The 16,929-nt window shown below is 51.4% G+C and overlaps 28 non-coding genes across 28 annotated transcripts; all 28 read left to right on the forward strand.

The window, feature by feature from the left end:
• Positions 1 to 322: 322 nt before the first annotated feature.
• Positions 323 to 393, forward strand: TRNAG-GCC (transfer RNA glycine (anticodon GCC)). Its single transcript has one exon. It is a non-coding gene; the product is annotated as a tRNA-Gly (tRNA).
• Positions 394 to 743: 350 nt separating this feature from the next.
• TRNAG-CCC (transfer RNA glycine (anticodon CCC)) lies at positions 744 to 814 on the forward strand. Its single transcript has one exon. It is a non-coding gene; the product is annotated as a tRNA-Gly (tRNA).
• Positions 815 to 1,379: 565 nt separating this feature from the next.
• TRNAG-GCC (transfer RNA glycine (anticodon GCC)) lies at positions 1,380 to 1,450 on the forward strand. The gene has a single exon. It is a non-coding gene; the product is annotated as a tRNA-Gly (tRNA).
• Positions 1,451 to 1,800: 350 nt separating this feature from the next.
• Positions 1,801 to 1,871, forward strand: TRNAG-CCC (transfer RNA glycine (anticodon CCC)). Its single transcript has one exon. It is a non-coding gene; the product is annotated as a tRNA-Gly (tRNA).
• Positions 1,872 to 2,436: 565 nt separating this feature from the next.
• TRNAG-GCC (transfer RNA glycine (anticodon GCC)) lies at positions 2,437 to 2,507 on the forward strand. The gene has a single exon. It is a non-coding gene; the product is annotated as a tRNA-Gly (tRNA).
• A 350-nt stretch (positions 2,508 to 2,857) lies between these two features.
• On the forward strand, positions 2,858 to 2,928 carry TRNAG-CCC (transfer RNA glycine (anticodon CCC)). The gene has a single exon. It is a non-coding gene; the product is annotated as a tRNA-Gly (tRNA).
• A 552-nt stretch (positions 2,929 to 3,480) lies between these two features.
• Positions 3,481 to 3,551, forward strand: TRNAG-GCC (transfer RNA glycine (anticodon GCC)). Its single transcript has one exon. It is a non-coding gene; the product is annotated as a tRNA-Gly (tRNA).
• A 350-nt stretch (positions 3,552 to 3,901) lies between these two features.
• TRNAG-CCC (transfer RNA glycine (anticodon CCC)) lies at positions 3,902 to 3,972 on the forward strand. Its single transcript has one exon. It is a non-coding gene; the product is annotated as a tRNA-Gly (tRNA).
• A 565-nt stretch (positions 3,973 to 4,537) lies between these two features.
• TRNAG-GCC (transfer RNA glycine (anticodon GCC)) lies at positions 4,538 to 4,608 on the forward strand. The gene has a single exon. It is a non-coding gene; the product is annotated as a tRNA-Gly (tRNA).
• Positions 4,609 to 4,958: 350 nt separating this feature from the next.
• Positions 4,959 to 5,029, forward strand: TRNAG-CCC (transfer RNA glycine (anticodon CCC)). The gene has a single exon. It is a non-coding gene; the product is annotated as a tRNA-Gly (tRNA).
• A 565-nt stretch (positions 5,030 to 5,594) lies between these two features.
• TRNAG-GCC (transfer RNA glycine (anticodon GCC)) lies at positions 5,595 to 5,665 on the forward strand. Its single transcript has one exon. It is a non-coding gene; the product is annotated as a tRNA-Gly (tRNA).
• A 350-nt stretch (positions 5,666 to 6,015) lies between these two features.
• TRNAG-CCC (transfer RNA glycine (anticodon CCC)) lies at positions 6,016 to 6,086 on the forward strand. Its single transcript has one exon. It is a non-coding gene; the product is annotated as a tRNA-Gly (tRNA).
• Positions 6,087 to 6,638: 552 nt separating this feature from the next.
• On the forward strand, positions 6,639 to 6,709 carry TRNAG-GCC (transfer RNA glycine (anticodon GCC)). Its single transcript has one exon. It is a non-coding gene; the product is annotated as a tRNA-Gly (tRNA).
• Positions 6,710 to 7,059: 350 nt separating this feature from the next.
• Positions 7,060 to 7,130, forward strand: TRNAG-CCC (transfer RNA glycine (anticodon CCC)). The gene has a single exon. It is a non-coding gene; the product is annotated as a tRNA-Gly (tRNA).
• A 977-nt stretch (positions 7,131 to 8,107) lies between these two features.
• Positions 8,108 to 8,178, forward strand: TRNAG-CCC (transfer RNA glycine (anticodon CCC)). The gene has a single exon. It is a non-coding gene; the product is annotated as a tRNA-Gly (tRNA).
• Positions 8,179 to 8,740: 562 nt separating this feature from the next.
• On the forward strand, positions 8,741 to 8,811 carry TRNAG-GCC (transfer RNA glycine (anticodon GCC)). The gene has a single exon. It is a non-coding gene; the product is annotated as a tRNA-Gly (tRNA).
• A 350-nt stretch (positions 8,812 to 9,161) lies between these two features.
• On the forward strand, positions 9,162 to 9,232 carry TRNAG-CCC (transfer RNA glycine (anticodon CCC)). Its single transcript has one exon. It is a non-coding gene; the product is annotated as a tRNA-Gly (tRNA).
• Positions 9,233 to 10,215: 983 nt separating this feature from the next.
• On the forward strand, positions 10,216 to 10,286 carry TRNAG-CCC (transfer RNA glycine (anticodon CCC)). Its single transcript has one exon. It is a non-coding gene; the product is annotated as a tRNA-Gly (tRNA).
• Positions 10,287 to 11,272: 986 nt separating this feature from the next.
• On the forward strand, positions 11,273 to 11,343 carry TRNAG-CCC (transfer RNA glycine (anticodon CCC)). Its single transcript has one exon. It is a non-coding gene; the product is annotated as a tRNA-Gly (tRNA).
• Positions 11,344 to 11,908: 565 nt separating this feature from the next.
• Positions 11,909 to 11,979, forward strand: TRNAG-GCC (transfer RNA glycine (anticodon GCC)). Its single transcript has one exon. It is a non-coding gene; the product is annotated as a tRNA-Gly (tRNA).
• A 350-nt stretch (positions 11,980 to 12,329) lies between these two features.
• On the forward strand, positions 12,330 to 12,400 carry TRNAG-CCC (transfer RNA glycine (anticodon CCC)). Its single transcript has one exon. It is a non-coding gene; the product is annotated as a tRNA-Gly (tRNA).
• Positions 12,401 to 12,965: 565 nt separating this feature from the next.
• Positions 12,966 to 13,036, forward strand: TRNAG-GCC (transfer RNA glycine (anticodon GCC)). Its single transcript has one exon. It is a non-coding gene; the product is annotated as a tRNA-Gly (tRNA).
• Positions 13,037 to 13,386: 350 nt separating this feature from the next.
• TRNAG-CCC (transfer RNA glycine (anticodon CCC)) lies at positions 13,387 to 13,457 on the forward strand. Its single transcript has one exon. It is a non-coding gene; the product is annotated as a tRNA-Gly (tRNA).
• Positions 13,458 to 14,009: 552 nt separating this feature from the next.
• Positions 14,010 to 14,080, forward strand: TRNAG-GCC (transfer RNA glycine (anticodon GCC)). Its single transcript has one exon. It is a non-coding gene; the product is annotated as a tRNA-Gly (tRNA).
• Positions 14,081 to 14,430: 350 nt separating this feature from the next.
• On the forward strand, positions 14,431 to 14,501 carry TRNAG-CCC (transfer RNA glycine (anticodon CCC)). Its single transcript has one exon. It is a non-coding gene; the product is annotated as a tRNA-Gly (tRNA).
• Positions 14,502 to 15,478: 977 nt separating this feature from the next.
• Positions 15,479 to 15,549, forward strand: TRNAG-CCC (transfer RNA glycine (anticodon CCC)). The gene has a single exon. It is a non-coding gene; the product is annotated as a tRNA-Gly (tRNA).
• A 562-nt stretch (positions 15,550 to 16,111) lies between these two features.
• On the forward strand, positions 16,112 to 16,182 carry TRNAG-GCC (transfer RNA glycine (anticodon GCC)). Its single transcript has one exon. It is a non-coding gene; the product is annotated as a tRNA-Gly (tRNA).
• Positions 16,183 to 16,532: 350 nt separating this feature from the next.
• On the forward strand, positions 16,533 to 16,603 carry TRNAG-CCC (transfer RNA glycine (anticodon CCC)). Its single transcript has one exon. It is a non-coding gene; the product is annotated as a tRNA-Gly (tRNA).
• The last annotated feature ends 326 nt before the right edge of the window (positions 16,604 to 16,929 follow it).

Genomic DNA, 16,929 nt, shown 5'->3' on the forward strand with positions numbered 1-16,929 from the left:
AAAGATATCCCCTGAGTCCTGCGGTAGAAGTCTGGCTTTCCTGAGGCACGGTGCTCAGGGAACTGCACTCAGAGTAGCGACCCATACAAAGGCCACCCTCATCTACCAGTGTGCTTGCCTCTGTCCACTTTTCCTGTCTATAGAACCTGGCCGTTCGTGGCCGTTCGTGGCCAAGTGAGTGAGAAGGACTGCCAGGGCAGCGCAGCTCCCATTCACCCACCGGAGCTGGCGCCATCCTCATGTCACTGCAGTGCTCTGTTAAATCAGCTGCTCTGGGCTGCAATGGTCCAGAGCACTGTAGCGCCAGTGTGCAGCATGTAAGGCATTGGTGGTTCAGTGGTAGAATTCTCGCCTGCCACGCGGGAGGCCCGGGTTCGATTCCCGGCCAATGCATGAGCGTTTTGCACATGTACCTTTCGTTGACTTTGAAGCATCGTGAAAAGGAAGAGACCGAACAAAAAAACAAGCCTTGATTGCCTTGCTTGCCTTATTTCTGCTACTAGCGATCACTCTGCTGATCCCTTTTAGTAGAAGGGGCCGCTGCGCCTTGACTGGAAGCAGGGCAATCTCAGATTATGCAAAACACTCATAGAGGCCCAGCCCGAGTAGGTGCCAGTCTCACACGTCTGCAAAGGCCTTCAATGAGGCTTTCAGCAGAAGTCAAGAGTTTACGAGTGACCATTCGCATGGAACTGGCAGGTGTGTTAAATCAAGCGCTCTACCGCAGTAATGCTGCTTGTCAAGCATTGGTAGTTCAGTGGTAGAATTCTCGCTTCCCAAGCGGGAGGCCCGGGTTCGATTCCCGGCCAATGCATGGCACTTTTGTAGACGTGTCTCTTGATATTTTAAAAGGCATGGGAAAAGAAAAATGGAAACGGTAGATAAGATGATTGCATTGCTTGTCTGTTTTCTGCGCAAAGAAAGCAATCTGCTGCCCTCTTTTAGCAGAAGATGGAACTGCAGTTTCAACTTAAGGCGGGAAACCTTCTATTATGCAAATAATTCCCAGAAGACCCCAGAAGCCCAGATTGAAAGGGTGTCAGCCTCGTGTGGCTGCAAAGATATCCCCTGAGTCCTGCGGTAGAAGTCTGGCTTTCCTGAGGCACGGTGCTCAGGGAACTGCACTCAGAGTAGCGACCCATACAAAGGCCTCCCTCATCTACCAGTGTGCTTGCCTCTGTCCACTTTTCCTGTCTATAGAACCTGGCCGTTCGTGGCCGTTCGTGGCCAAGTGAGTGAGAAGGACTGCCAGGGCAGCGCAGCTCCCATTCACCCACCGGAGCTGGCGCCATCCTCATGTCACTGCAGTGCTCTGTTAAATCAGCTGCTCTGGGCTGCAATGGTCCAGAGCACTGTAGCGCCAGTGTGCAGCATGTAAGGCATTGGTGGTTCAGTGGTAGAATTCTCGCCTGCCACGCGGGAGGCCCGGGTTCGATTCCCGGCCAATGCATGAGTGTTTTGCACATGTACCTTTCGTTGACTTTGAAGCATCGTGAAAAGGAAGAGACCGAACAAAAAAACAAGCCTTGATTGCCTTGCTTGCCTTATTTCTGCTACTAGCGATCACTCTGCTGATCCCTTTTAGTAGAAGGGGCCGCTGCGCCTTGACTGGAAGCAGGGCAATCTCAGATTATGCAAACAGCTCATAGAGGCCCAGCCCGAGTAGGTGCCAGTCTCACACGTCTGCAAAGGCCTTCAATGAGGCTTTCAGCAGAAGTCAAGAGTTTACGAGTGACCATTCGCATGGAACTGGCAGGTGTGTTAAATCAAGTGCTCTACCGCAGTAATGCTGCTTGTCAGGCATTGGTAGTTCAGTGGTAGAATTCTCGCTTCCCAAGCGGGAGGCCCGGGTTCGATTCCCGGCCAATGCATGGCACTTTTGTAGACGTGTCTCTTGATATTTTAAAAGGCATGGGAAAAGAAAAATGGAAACGGTAGATAAGATGATTGCATTGCTTGTCTGTTTTCTGCGCAAAGAAAGCACTCTGCTGCCCTCTTTTAGCAGAAGATGGAACGGCAGTTTCAACTTAAGGCGGGAAACCTTCTATTATGCAAATAATTCCCAGAAGACCCCAGAAGCCCAGATTGAAAGGGTGTCAGCCTCGTGTGGCTGCAAAGATATCCCCTGAGTCCTGCGGTAGAAGTCTGGCTTTCCTGAGGCACGGTGCTCAGGGAACTGCACTCAGAGTAGCGACCCATACAAAGGCCACCCTCATCTACCAGTGTGCTTGCCTCTGTCCACTTTTCCTGTCTATAGAACCTGGCCGTTCGTGGCCGTTCGTGGCCAAGTGAGTGAGAAGGACTGCCAGGGCAGCGCAGCTCCCATTCACCCACCGGAGCTGGCGCCATCCTCATGTCACTGCAGTGCTCTGTTAAATCAGCTGCTCTGGGCTGCAATGGTCCAGAGCACTGTAGCGCCAGTGTGCAGCATGTAAGGCATTGGTGGTTCAGTGGTAGAATTCTCGCCTGCCACGCGGGAGGCCCGGGTTCGATTCCCGGCCAATGCATGAGCGTTTTGCACATGTACCTTTCGTTGACTTTGAAGCATCGTGAAAAGGAAGAGACCGAACAAAAAAACAAGCCTTGATTGCCTTGCTTGCCTTATTTCTGCTACTAGCGATCACTCTGCTGATCCCTTTTAGTAGAAGGGGCCGCTGCGCCTTGACTGGAAGCAGGGCAATCTCAGATTATGCAAAACACTCATAGAGGCCCAGCCCGAGTAGGTGCCAGTCTCACACGTCTGCAAAGGCCTTCAATGAGGCTTTCAGCAGAAGTCAAGAGTTTACGAGTGACCATTCGCATGGAACTGGCAGGTGTGTTAAATCAAGCGCTCTACCGCAGTAATGCTGCTTGTCAAGCATTGGTAGTTCAGTGGTAGAATTCTCGCTTCCCAAGCGGGAGGCCCGGGTTCGATTCCCGGCCAATGCATGGCACTTTTGTAGACGTGTCTCTTGATATTTTAAAAGGCATGGGAAAAGAAAAATGGAAACGGTAGATAAGATGATTGCATTGCTTGTCTGTTTTCTGCGCAAAGAAAGCACTCTGCTGCCCTCTTTTAGCAGAAGATGGAACGGCAGTTTCAACTTAAGGCGGGAAACCTATTATGCAAATAATTCCCAGAAGACCCCAGAAGCCCAGATTGAAAGGGTGTCAGCCTCGTGTGGCTGCAAAGATATCCCCTGAGTCCTGCGGTAGAAGTCTGGCTTTCCTGAGGCACGGTGCTCAGGGAACTGCACTCAGAGTAGCGACCCATACAAAGGCCACCCTCATCTCCCAGTGTGCTTGCCTCTGTCCACTTTTCCTGTCTATAGAACCTGGCCGTTCGTGGCCAAGTGAGTGAGAAGGACTGCCAGGGCAGCGCAGCTCCCATTCACCCACCGGAGCTGGCGCCATCCTCATGTCACTGCAGTGCTCTGTTAAATCAGCTGCTCTGGGCTGCAATGGTCCAGAGCACTGTAGCACCAGTGTGCAGCATGTAAGGCATTGGTGGTTCAGTGGTAGAATTCTCGCCTGCCACGCGGGAGGCCCGGGTTCGATTCCCGGCCAATGCATGAGCGTTTTGCACATGTACCTTTCGTTGACTTTGAAGCATCGTGAAAAGGAAGAGACCGAACAAAAAAACAAGCCTTGATTGCCTTGCTTGCCTTATTTCTGCTACTAGCGATCACTCTGCTGATCCCTTTTAGTAGAAGGGGCCGCTGCGCCTTGACTGGAAGCAGGGCAATCTCAGATTATGCAAACAGCTCATAGAGGCCCAGCCCGAGTAGGTGCCAGTCTCACACGTCTGCAAAGGCCTTCAATGAGGCTTTCAGCAGAAGTCAAGAGTTTACGAGTGACCATTCGCATGGAACTGGCAGGTGTGTTAAATCAAGTGCTCTACCGCAGTAATGCTGCTTGTCAGGCATTGGTAGTTCAGTGGTAGAATTCTCGCTTCCCAAGCGGGAGGCCCGGGTTCGATTCCCGGCCAATGCATGGCACTTTTGTAGACGTGTCTCTTGATATTTTAAAAGGCATGGGAAAAGAAAAATGGAAACGGTAGATAAGATGATTGCATTGCTTGTCTGTTTTCTGCGCAAAGAAAGCACTCTGCTGCCCTCTTTTAGCAGAAGATGGAACGGCAGTTTCAACTTAAGGCGGGAAACCTTCTATTATGCAAATAATTCCCAGAAGACCCCAGAAGCCCAGATTGAAAGGGTGTCAGCCTCGTGTGGCTGCAAAGATATCCCCTGAGTCCTGCGGTAGAAGTCTGGCTTTCCTGAGGCACGGTGCTCAGGGAACTGCACTCAGAGTAGCGACCCATACAAAGGCCTCCCTCATCTACCAGTGTGCTTGCCTCTGTCCACTTTTCCTGTCTATAGAACCTGGCCGTTCGTGGCCGTTCGTGGCCAAGTGAGTGAGAAGGACTGCCAGGGCAGCGCAGCTCCCATTCACCCACCGGAGCTGGCGCCATCCTCATGTCACTGCAGTGCTCTGTTAAATCAGCTGCTCTGGGCTGCAATGGTCCAGAGCACTGTAGCGCCAGTGTGCAGCATGTAAGGCATTGGTGGTTCAGTGGTAGAATTCTCGCCTGCCACGCGGGAGGCCCGGGTTCGATTCCCGGCCAATGCATGAGTGTTTTGCACATGTACCTTTCGTTGACTTTGAAGCATCGTGAAAAGGAAGAGACCGAACAAAAAAACAAGCCTTGATTGCCTTGCTTGCCTTATTTCTGCTACTAGCGATCACTCTGCTGATCCCTTTTAGTAGAAGGGGCCGCTGCGCCTTGACTGGAAGCAGGGCAATCTCAGATTATGCAAAACGCTCATAGAGGCCCAGCCCGAGTAGGTGCCAGTCTCACACGTCTGCAAAGGCCTTCAATGAGGCTTTCAGCAGAAGTCAAGAGTTTACGAGTGACCATTCGCATGGAACTGGCAGGTGTGTTAAATCAAGCGCTCTACCGCAGTAATGCTGCTTGTCAAGCATTGGTAGTTCAGTGGTAGAATTCTCGCTTCCCAAGCGGGAGGCCCGGGTTCGATTCCCGGCCAATGCATGGCACTTTTGTAGACGTGTCTCTTGATATTTTAAAAGGCATGGGAAAAGAAAAATGGAAACGGTAGATAAGATGATTGCATTGCTTGTCTGTTTTCTGCGCAAAGAAAGCAATCTGCTGCCCTCTTTTAGCAGAAGATGGAACTGCAGTTTCAACTTAAGGCGGGAAACCTTCTATTATGCAAATAATTCCCAGAAGACCCCAGAAGCCCAGATTGAAAGGGTGTCAGCCTCGTGTGGCTGCAAAGATATCCCCTGAGTCCTGCGGTAGAAGTCTGGCTTTCCTGAGGCACGGTGCTCAGGGAACTGCACTCAGAGTAGCGACCCATACAAAGGCCACCCTCATCTACCAGTGTGCTTGCCTCTGTCCACTTTTCCTGTCTATAGAACCTGGCCGTTCGTGGCCGTTCGTGGCCAAGTGAGTGAGAAGGACTGCCAGGGCAGCGCAGCTCCCATTCACCCACCGGAGCTGGCGCCATCCTCATGTCACTGCAGTGCTCTGTTAAATCAGCTGCTCTGGGCTGCAATGGTCCAGAGCACTGTAGCGCCAGTGTACAGCATGTAAGGCATTGGTGGTTCAGTGGTAGAATTCTCGCCTGCCACGCGGGAGGCCCGGGTTCGATTCCCGGCCAATGCATGAGCGTTTTGCACATGTACCTTTCGTTGACTTTGAAGCATCGTGAAAAGGAAGAGACCGAACAAAAAAACAAGCCTTGATTGCCTTGCTTGCCTTATTTCTGCTACTAGCGATCACTCTGCTGATCCCTTTTAGTAGAAGGGGCCGCTGCGCCTTGACTGGAAGCAGGGCAATCTCAGATTATGCAAAACGCTCATAGAGGCCCAGCCCGAGTAGGTGCCAGTCTCACACGTCTGCAAAGGCCTTCAATGAGGCTTTCAGCAGAAGTCAAGAGTTTACGAGTGACCATTCGCATGGAACTGGCAGGTGTGTTAAATCAAGTGCTCTACCGCAGTAATGCTGCTTGTCAGGCATTGGTAGTTCAGTGGTAGAATTCTCGCTTCCCAAGCGGGAGGCCCGGGTTCGATTCCCGGCCAATGCATGGCACTTTTGTAGACGTGTCTCTTGATATTTTAAAAGGCATGGGAAAAGAAAAATGGAAACGGTAGATAAGATGATTGCATTGCTTGTCTGTTTTCTGCGCAAAGAAAGCACTCTGCTGCCCTCTTTTAGCAGAAGATGGAACGGCAGTTTCAATTTAAGGCGGGAAACCTATTATGCAAATAATTCCCAGAAGACCCCAGAAGCCCAGATTGAAAGGGTGTCAGCCTCGTGTGGCTGCAAAGATATCCCCTGAGTCCTGCGGTAGAAGTCTGGCTTTCCTGAGGCACGGTGCTCAGGGAACTGCACTCAGAGTAGCGACCCATACAAAGGCCACCCTCATCTACCAGTGTGCTTGCCTCTGTCCACTTTTCCTGTCTATAGAACCTGGCCGTTCGTGGCCAAGTGAGTGAGAAGGACTGCCAGGGCAGCGCAGCTCCCATTCACCCACCGGAGCTGGCGCCATCCTCATGTCACTGCAGTGCTCTGTTAAATCAGCTGCTCTGGGCTGCAATGGTCCAGAGCACTGTAGCGCCAGTGTGCAGCATGTAAGGCATTGGTGGTTCAGTGGTAGAATTCTCGCCTGCCACGCGGGAGGCCCGGGTTCGATTCCCGGCCAATGCATGAGCGTTTTGCACATGTACCTTTCGTTGACTTTGAAGCATCGTGAAAAGGAAGAGACCGAACAAAAAAACAAGCCTTGATTGCCTTGCTTGCCTTATTTCTGCTACTAGCGATCACTCTGCTGATCCCTTTTAGTAGAAGGGGCCGCTGCGCCTTGACTGGAAGCAGGGCAATCTCAGATTATGCAAACAGCTCATAGAGGCCCAGCCCGAGTAGGTGCCAGTCTCACACGTCTGCAAAGGCCTTCAATGAGGCTTTCAGCAGAAGTCAAGAGTTTACGAGTGACCATTCGCATGGAACTGGCAGGTGTGTTAAATCAAGTGCTCTACCGCAGTAATGCTGCTTGTCAGGCATTGGTAGTTCAGTGGTAGAATTCTCGCTTCCCAAGCGGGAGGCCCGGGTTCGATTCCCGGCCAATGCATGGCACTTTTGTAGACGTGTCTCTTGATATTTTAAAAGGCATGGGAAAAGAAAAATGGAAACGGTAGATAAGATGATTGCATTGCTTGTCTGTTTTCTGCGCAAAGAAAGCACTCTGCTGCCCTCTTTTAGCAGAAGATGGAACGGCAGTTTCAACTTAAGGCGGGAAACCTTCTATTATGCAAATAATTCCCAGAAGACCCCAGAAGCCCAGATTGAAAGGGTGTCAGCCTCGTGTGGCTGCAAAGATATCCCCTGAGTCCTGCGGTAGAAGTCTGGCTTTCCTGAGGCACGGTGCTCAGGGAACTGCACTCAGAGTAGCGACCCATACAAAGGCCACCCTCATCTACCAGTGTGCTTGCCTCTGTCCACTTTTCCTGTCTATAGAACCTGGCCGTTCGTGGCCGTTCGTGGCCAAGTGAGTGAGAAGGACTGCCAGGGCAGCGCAGCTCCCATTCACCCACCGGAGCTGGCGCCATCCTCATGTCACTGCAGTGCTCTGTTAAATCAGCTGCTCTGGGCTGCAATGGTCCAGAGCACTGTAGCGCCAGTGTACAGCATGTAAGGCATTGGTGGTTCAGTGGTAGAATTCTCACCTGCCACGCGGGAGGCCCGGGTTCGATTCCCGGCCAATGCATGAGCGTTTTTCACATGTACCTTTCGTTGACTTTGAAGCATCGTGAAAAGGAAGAGACCGAACAAAAAAACAAGCCTTGCTTGCCTTATTTCTGCTACTAGCGATCACTCTGCTGATCCCTTTTAGTAGAAGGGGCCGCTGCGCCTTGACTGGAAGCAGGGCAATCTCAGATTATGCAAAACGCTCATAGAGGCCCAGCCCGAGTAGGTGCCAGTCTCACACGTCTGCAAAGGCCTTCAATGAGGCTTTCAGCAGAAGTCAAGAGTTTACGAGTGACCATTCGCATGGAACTGGCAGGTGTGTTAAATCAAGTGCTCTACCGCAGTAATGCTGCTTGTCAGGCATTGGTAGTTCAGTGGTAGAATTCTCGCTTCCCAAGCGGGAGGCCCGGGTTCGATTCCCGGCCAATGCATGGCACTTTTGTAGACGTGTCTCTTGATATTTTAAAAGGCATGGGAAAAGAAAAATGGAAACGGTAGATAAGATGATTGCATTGCTTGTCTGTTTTCTGCGCAAAGAAAGCACTCTGCTGCCCTCTTTTAGCAGAAGATGGAACGGCAGTTTCAATTTAAGGCGGGAAACCTATTATGCAAATAATTCCCAGAAGACCCCAGAAGCCCAGATTGAAAGGGTGTCAGCCTCGTGTGGCTGCAAAGATATCCCCTGAGTCCTACGGTAGAAGTCTGGCTTTCCTGAGGCACGGTGCTCAGGGAACTGCACTCAGAGTAGCGACCCATACAAAGGCCACCCTCATCTACCAGTGTGCTTGCCTCTGTCCACTTTTCCTGTCTATAGAACCTGGCCGTTCGTGGCCGTTCGTGGCCAAGTGAGTGAGAAGGACTGCCAGGGCAGCGCAGCTCCCATTCACCCACCGGAGCTGGCGCCATCCTCATGTCACTGCAGTGCTCTGTTAAATCAGCTGCTCTGGGCTGCAATGGTCCAGAGCACTGTAGCGCCAGTGTGCAGCATGTAAGGCATTGGTGGTTCAGTGGTAGAATTCTCGCCTGCCACGCGGGAGGCCCGGGTTCGATTCCCGGCCAATGCATGAGCGTTTTGCACATGTACCTTTCGTTGACTTTGAAGCATCGTGAAAAGGAAGAGACCGAACAAAAAAACAAGCCTTGATTGCCTTGCTTGCCTTATTTCTGCTACTAGCGATCACTCTGCTGATCCCTTTTAGTAGAAGGGGCCGCTGCGCCTTGACTGGAAGCAGGGCAATCTCAGATTATGCAAAACACTCATAGAGGCCCAGCCCGAGTAGGTGCCAGTCTCACACGTCTGCAAAGGCCTTCAATGAGGCTTTCAGCAGAAGTCAAGAGTTTACGAGTGACCATTCGCATGGAACTGGCAGGTGTGTTAAATCAAGCGCTCTACCGCAGTAATGCTGCTTGTCAAGCATTGGTAGTTCAGTGGTAGAATTCTCGCTTCCCAAGCAGGAGGCCCGGGTTCGATTCCCGGCCAATGCATGGCACTTTTGTAGACGTGTCTCTTGATATTTTAAAAGGCATGGGAAAAGAAAAATGGAAACGGTAGATAAGATGATTGCATTGCTTGTCTGTTTTCTGCGCAAAGAAAGCACTCTGCTGCCCTCTTTTAGCAGAAGATGGAACGGCAGTTTCAACTTAAGGCGGGAAACCTATTATGCAAATAATTCCCAGAAGACCCCAGAAGCCCAGATTGAAAGGGTGTCAGCCTCGTGTGGCTGCAAAGATATCCCCTGAGTCCTGCGGTAGAAGTCTGGCTTTCCTGAGGCACGGTGCTCAGGGAACTGCACTCAGAGTAGCGACCCATACAAAGGCCACCCTCATCTACCAGTGTGCTTGCCTCTGTCCACTTTTCCTGTCTATAGAACCTGGCCGTTCGTGGCCGTTCGTGGCCAAGTGAGTGAGAAGGACTGCCAGGGCAGCGCAGCTCCCATTCACCCACCGGAGCTGGCGCCATCCTCATGTCACTGCAGTGCTCTGTTAAATCAGCTGCTCTGGGCTGCAATGGTCCAGAGCACTGTAGCGCCAGTGTGCAGCATGTAAGGCATTGGTGGTTCAGTGGTTGAATTCTCGCCTGCCACGCGGGAGGCCCGGGTTCGATTCCCGGCCAATGCATGAGTGTTTTGCACATGTACCTTTCGTTGACTTTGAAGCATCGTGAAAAGGAAGAGACCGAACAAAAAAACAAGCCTTGATTGCCTTGCTTGCCTTATTTCTGCTACTAGCGATCACTCTGCTGATCCCTTTTAGTAGAAGGGGCCGCTGCGCCTTGACTGGAAGCAGGGCAATCTCAGATTATGCAAAACGCTCATAGAGGCCCAGCCCGAGTAGGTGCCAGTCTCACACGTCTGCAAAGGCCTTCAATGAGGCTTTCAGCAGAAGTCAAGAGTTTACGAGTGACCATTCGCATGGAACTGGCAGGTGTGTTAAATCAAGCGCTCTACCGCAGTAATGCTGCTTGTCAAGCATTGGTAGTTCAGTGGTAGAATTCTCGCTTCCCAAGCGGGAGGCCCGGGTTCGATTCCCGGCCAATGCATGGCACTTTTGTAGACGTGTCTCTTGATATTTTAAAAGGCATGGGAAAAGAAAAATGGAAACGGTAGATAAGATGATTGCATTGCTTGTCTGTTTTCTGCGCAAAGAAAGCAATCTGCTGCCCTCTTTTAGCAGAAGATGGAACTGCAGTTTCAACTTAAGGCGGGAAACCTTCTATTATGCAAATAATTCCCAGAAGACCCCAGAAGCCCAGATTGAAAGGGTGTCAGCCTCGTGTGGCTGCAAAGATATCCCCTGAGTCCTGCGGTAGAAGTCTGGCTTTCCTGAGGCACGGTGCTCAGGGAACTGCACTCAGAGTAGCGACCCATACAAAGGCCACCCTCATCTACCAGTGTGCTTGCCTCTGTCCACTTTTCCTGTCTATAGAACCTGGCCGTTCGTGGCCGTTCGTGGCCAAGTGAGTGAGAAGGACTGCCAGGGCAGCGCAGCTCCCATTCACCCACCGGAGCTGGCGCCATCCTCATGTCACTGCAGTGCTCTGTTAAATCAGCTGCTCTGGGCTGCAATGGTCCAGAGCACTGTAGCACCAGTGTGCAGCATGTAAGGCATTGGTGGTTCAGTGGTAGAATTCTCGCCTGCCACGCGGGAGGCCCGGGTTCGATTCCCTGCCAATGCATGAGCGTTTTGCACATGTACCTTTCGTTGACTTTGAAGCATCGTGAAAAGGAAGAGACCGAACAAAAAAACAAGCCTTGATTGCCTTGCTTGCCTTATTTCTGCTACTAGCGATCACTCTGCTGATCCCTTTTAGTAGAAGGGGCCGCTGCGCCTTGACTGGAAGCAGGGCAATCTCAGATTATGCAAACAGCTCATAGAGGCCCAGCCCGAGTAGGTGCCAGTCTCACACGTCTGCAAAGGCCTTCAATGAGGCTTTCAGCAGAAGTCAAGAGTTTACGAGTGACCATTCGCATGGAACTGGCAGGTGTGTTAAATCAAGTGCTCTACCGCAGTAATGCTGCTTGTCAGGCATTGGTAGTTCAGTGGTAGAATTCTCGCTTCCCAAGCGGGAGGCCCGGGTTCGATTCCCGGCCAATGCATGGCACTTTTGTAGACGTGTCTCTTGATATTTTAAAAGGCATGGGAAAAGAAAAATGGAAACGGTAGATAAGATGATTGCATTGCTTGTCTGTTTTCTGCGCAAAGAAAGCACTCTGCTGCCCTCTTTTAGCAGAAGATGGAACGGCAGTTTCAACTTAAGGCGGGAAACCTTCTATTATGCAAATAATTCCCAGAAGACCCCAGAAGCCCAGATTGAAAGGGTGTCAGCCTCGTGTGGCTGCAAAGATATCCCCTGAGTCCTGCGGTAGAAGTCTGGCTTTCCTGAGGCACGGTGCTCAGGGAACTGCACTCAGAGTAGCGACCCATACAAAGGCCTCCCTCATCTACCAGTGTGCTTGCCTCTGTCCACTTTTCCTGTCTATAGAACCTGGCCGTTCGTGGCCGTTCGTGGCCAAGTGAGTGAGAAGGACTGCCAGGGCAGCGCAGCTCCCATTCACCCACCGGAGCTGGCGCCATCCTCATGTCACTGCAGTGCTCTGTTAAATCAGCTGCTCTGGGCTGCAATGGTCCAGAGCACTGTAGCGCCAGTGTGCAGCATGTAAGGCATTGGTGGTTCAGTGGTAGAATTCTCGCCTGCCACGCGGGAGGCCCGGGTTCGATTCCCGGCCAATGCATGAGTGTTTTGCACATGTACCTTTCGTTTACTTTGAAGCATCGTGAAAAGGAAGAGACCGAACAAAAAAACAAGCCTTGATTGCCTTGCTTGCCTTATTTCTGCTACTAGCGATCACTCTGCTGATCCCTTTTAGTAGAAGGGGCCGCTGCGCCTTGACTGGAAGCAGGGCAATCTCAGATTATGCAAAACGCTCATAGAGGCCCAGCCCGAGTAGGTGCCAGTCTCACACGTCTGCAAAGGCCTTCAATGAGGCTTTCAGCAGAAGTCAAGAGTTTACGAGTGACCATTCGCATGGAACTGGCAGGTGTGTTAAATCAAGCGCTCTACCGCAGTAATGCTGCTTGTCAAGCATTGGTAGTTCAGTGGTAGAATTCTCGCTTCCCAAGCGGGAGGCCCGGGTTCGATTCCCGGCCAATGCATGGCACTTTTGTAGACGTGTCTCTTGATATTTTAAAAGGCATGGGAAAAGAAAAATGGAAACGGTAGATAAGATGATTGCATTGCTTGTCTGTTTTCTGCGCAAAGAAAGCAATCTGCTGCCCTCTTTTAGCAGAAGATGGAACTGCAGTTTCAACTTAAGGCGGGAAACCTTCTATTATGCAAATAATTCCCAGAAGACCCCAGAAGCCCAGATTGAAAGGGTGTCAGCCTCGTGTGGCTGCAAAGATATCCCCTGAGTCCTGCGGTAGAAGTCTGGCTTTCCTGAGGCACGGTGCTCAGGGAACTGCACTCAGAGTAGCGACCCATACAAAGGCCACCCTCATCTACCAGTGTGCTTGCCTCTGTCCACTTTTCCTGTCTATAGAACCTGGCCGTTCGTGGCCGTTCGTGGCCAAGTGAGTGAGAAGGACTGCCAGGGCAGCGCAGCTCCCATTCACCCACCGGAGCTGGCGCCATCCTCATGTCACTGCAGTGCTCTGTTAAATCAGCTGCTCTGGGCTGCAATGGTCCAGAGCACTGTAGCGCCAGTGTACAGCATGTAAGGCATTGGTGGTTCAGTGGTAGAATTCTCGCCTGCCACGCGGGAGGCCCGGGTTCGATTCCCGGCCAATGCATGAGCGTTTTGCACATGTACCTTTCGTTGACTTTGAAGCATCGTGAAAAGGAAGAGACCGAACAAAAAAACAAGCCTTGATTGCCTTGCTTGCCTTATTTCTGCTACTAGCGATCACTCTGCTGATCCCTTTTAGTAGAAGGGGCCGCTGCGCCTTGACTGGAAGCAGGGCAATCTCAGATTATGCAAAACGCTCATAGAGGCCCAGCCCGAGTAGGTGCCAGTCTCACACGTCTGCAAAGGCCTTCAATGAGGCTTTCAGCAGAAGTCAAGAGTTTACGAGTGACCATTCGCATGGAACTGGCAGGTGTGTTAAATCAAGTGCTCTACCGCAGTAATGCTGCTTGTCAGGCATTGGTAGTTCAGTGGTAGAATTCTCGCTTCCCAAGCGGGAGGCCCGGGTTCGATTCCCGGCCAATGCATGGCACTTTTGTAGACGTGTCTCTTGATATTTTAAAAGGCATGGGAAAAGAAAAATGGAAACGCTAGATAAGATGATTGCATTGCTTGTCTGTTTTCTGCGCAAAGAAAGCACTCTGCTGCCCTCTTTTAGCAGAAGATGGAACGGCAGTTTCAATTTAAGGCGGGAAACCTATTATGCAAATAATTCCCAGAAGACCCCAGAAGCCCAGATTGAAAGGGTGTCAGCCTCGTGTGGCTGCAAAGATATCCCCTGAGTCCTGCGGTAGAAGTCTGGCTTTCCTGAGGCACGGTGCTCAGGGAACTGCACTCAGAGTAGCGACCCATACAAAGGCCACCCTCATCTACCAGTGTGCTTGCCTCTGTCCACTTTTCCTGTCTATAGAACCTGGCCGTTCGTGGCCAAGTGAGTGAGAAGGACTGCCAGGGCAGCGCAGCTCCCATTCACCCACCGGAGCTGGCGCCATCCTCATGTCACTGCAGTGCTCTGTTAAATCAGCTGCTCTGGGCTGCAATGGTCCAGAGCACTGTAGCGCCAGTGTGCAGCATGTAAGGCATTGGTGGTTCAGTGGTAGAATTCTCGCCTGCCACGCGGGAGGCCCGGGTTCGATTCCCGGCCAATGCATGAGCGTTTTGCACATGTACCTTTCGTTGACTTTGAAGCATCGTGAAAAGGAAGAGACCGAACAAAAAAACAAGCCTTGATTGCCTTGCTTGCCTTATTTCTGCTACTAGCGATCACTCTGCTGATCCCTTTTAGTAGAAGGGGCCGCTGCGCCTTGACTGGAAGCAGGGCAATCTCAGATTATGCAAACAGCTCATAGAGGCCCAGCCCGAGTAGGTGCCAGTCTCACACGTCTGCAAAGGCCTTCAATGAGGCTTTCAGCAGAAGTCAAGAGTTTACGAGTGACCATTCGCATGGAACTGGCAGGTGTGTTAAATCAAGTGCTCTACCGCAGTAATGCTGCTTGTCAGGCATTGGTAGTTCAGTGGTAGAATTCTCGCTTCCCAAGCGGGAGGCCCGGGTTCGATTCCCGGCCAATGCATGGCACTTTTGTAGACGTGTCTCTTGATATTTTAAAAGGCATGGGAAAAGAAAAATGGAAACGGTAGATAAGATGATTGCATTGCTTGTCTGTTTTCTGCGCAAAGAAAGCACTCTGCTGCCCTCTTTTAGCAGAAGATGGAACGGCAGTTTCAACTTAAGGCGGGAAACCTTCTATTATGCAAATAATTCCCAGAAGACCCCAGAAGCCCAGATTGAAAGGGTGTCAGCCTCGTGTGGCTGCAAAGATATCCCCTGAGTCCTGCGGTAGAAGTCTGGCTTTCCTGAGGCACGGTGCTCAGGGAACTGCACTCAGAGTAGCGACCCATACAAAGGCCACCCTCATCTACCAGTGTGCTTGCCTCTGTCCACTTTTCCTGTCTATAGAACCTGGCCGTTCGTGGCCGTTCGTGGCCAAGTGAGTGAGAAGGACTGCCAGGGCAGCGCAGCTCCCATTCACCCACCGGAGCTGGCGCCATCCTCATGTCACTGCAGTGCTCTGTTAAATCAGCTGCTCTGGGCTGCAATGGTCCAGAGCACTGTAGCGCCAGTGTACAGCATGTAAGGCATTGGTGGTTCAGTGGTAGAATTCTCACCTGCCACGCGGGAGGCCCGGGTTCGATTCCCGGCCAATGCATGAGCGTTTTTCACATGTACCTTTCGTTGACTTTGAAGCATCGTGAAAAGGAAGAGACCGAACAAAAAAACAAGCCTTGCTTGCCTTATTTCTGCTACTAGCGATCACTCTGCTGATCCCTTTTAGTAGAAGGGGCCGCTGCGCCTTGACTGGAAGCAGGGCAATCTCAGATTATGCAAAACGCTCATAGAGGCCCAGCCCGAGTAGGTGCCAGTCTCACACGTCTGCAAAGGCCTTCAATGAGGCTTTCAGCAGAAGTCAAGAGTTTACGAGTGACCATTCGCATGGAACTGGCAGGTGTGTTAAATCAAGTGCTCTACCGCAGTAATGCTGCTTGTCAGGCATTGGTAGTTCAGTGGTAGAATTCTCGCTTCCCAAGCGGGAGGCCCGGGTTCGATTCCCGGCCAATGCATGGCACTTTTGTAGACGTGTCTCTTGATATTTTAAAAGGCATGGGAAAAGAAAAATGGAAACGGTAGATAAGATGATTGCATTGCTTGTCTGTTTTCTGCGCAAAGAAAGCACTCTGCTGCCCTCTTTTAGCAGAAGATGGAACGGCAGTTTCAATTTAAGGCGGGAAACCTATTATGCAAATAATTCCCAGAAGACCCCAGAAGCCCAGATTGAAAGGGTGTCAGCCTCGTGTGGCTGCAAAGATATCCCCTGAGTCCTACGGTAGAAGTCTGGCTTTCCTGAGGCACGGTGCTCAGGGAACTGCACTCAGAGTAGCGACCCATACAAAGGCCACCCTCATCTACCAGTGTGCTTGCCTCTGTCCACTTTTCCTGTCTATAGAACCTGGCCGTTCGTGGCCGTTCGTGGCCAAGTGAGTGAGAAGGACTGCCAGGGCAGCGCAGCTCCCATTCACCCACCGGAGCTGGCGCCATCCTCATGTCACTGCAGTGCTCTGTTAAATCAGCTGCTCTGGGCTGCAATGGTCCAGAGCACTGTAGCGCCAGTGTGCAGCATGTAAGGCATTGGTGGTTCAGTGGTAGAATTCTCGCCTGCCACGCGGGAGGCCCGGGTTCGATTCCCGGCCAATGCATGAGCGTTTTGCACATGTACCTTTCGTTGACTTTGAAGCATCGTGAAAAGGAAGAGACCGAACAAAAAAACAAGCCTTGATTGCCTTGCTTGCCTTATTTCTGCTACTAGCGATCACTCTGCTGATCCCTTTTAGTAGAAGGGGCCGCTGCGCCTTGACTGGAAGCAGGGCAATCTCAGATTATGCAAAACACTCATAGAGGCCCAGCCCGAGTAGGTGCCAGTCTCACACGTCTGCAAAGGCCTTCAATGAGGCTTTCAGCAGAAGTCAAGAGTTTACGAGTGACCATTCGCATGGAACTGGCAGGTGTGTTAAATCAAGCGCTCTACCGCAGTAATGCTGCTTGTCAAGCATTGGTAGTTCAGTGGTAGAATTCTCGCTTCCCAAGCGGGAGGCCCGGGTTCGATTCCCGGCCAATGCATGGCACTTTTGTAGACGTGTCTCTTGATATTTTAAAAGGCATGGGAAAAGAAAAATGGAAACGGTAGATAAGATGATTGCATTGCTTGTCTGTTTTCTGCGCAAAGAAAGCACTCTGCTGCCCTCTTTTAGCAGAAGATGGAACGGCAGTTTCAACTTAAGGCGGGAAACCTATTATGCAAATAATTCCCAGAAGACCCCAGAAGCCCAGATTGAAAGGGTGTCAGCCTCGTGTGGCTGCAAAGATATCCCCTGAGTCCTGCGGTAGAAGTCTGGCTTTCCTGAGGCACGGTGCTCAGGGAACTGCACTCAGAGTAGCGACCCATA

Source organism: Ambystoma mexicanum, unplaced genomic scaffold, assembly GCF_040938575.1.
Source record: "Ambystoma mexicanum isolate Mex_15411 unplaced genomic scaffold, UKY_AmexF1_1 Mex_scaf52, whole genome shotgun sequence".
In the NCBI taxonomy this organism is placed as follows: domain Eukaryota; kingdom Metazoa; phylum Chordata; class Amphibia; order Caudata; family Ambystomatidae; genus Ambystoma; species Ambystoma mexicanum.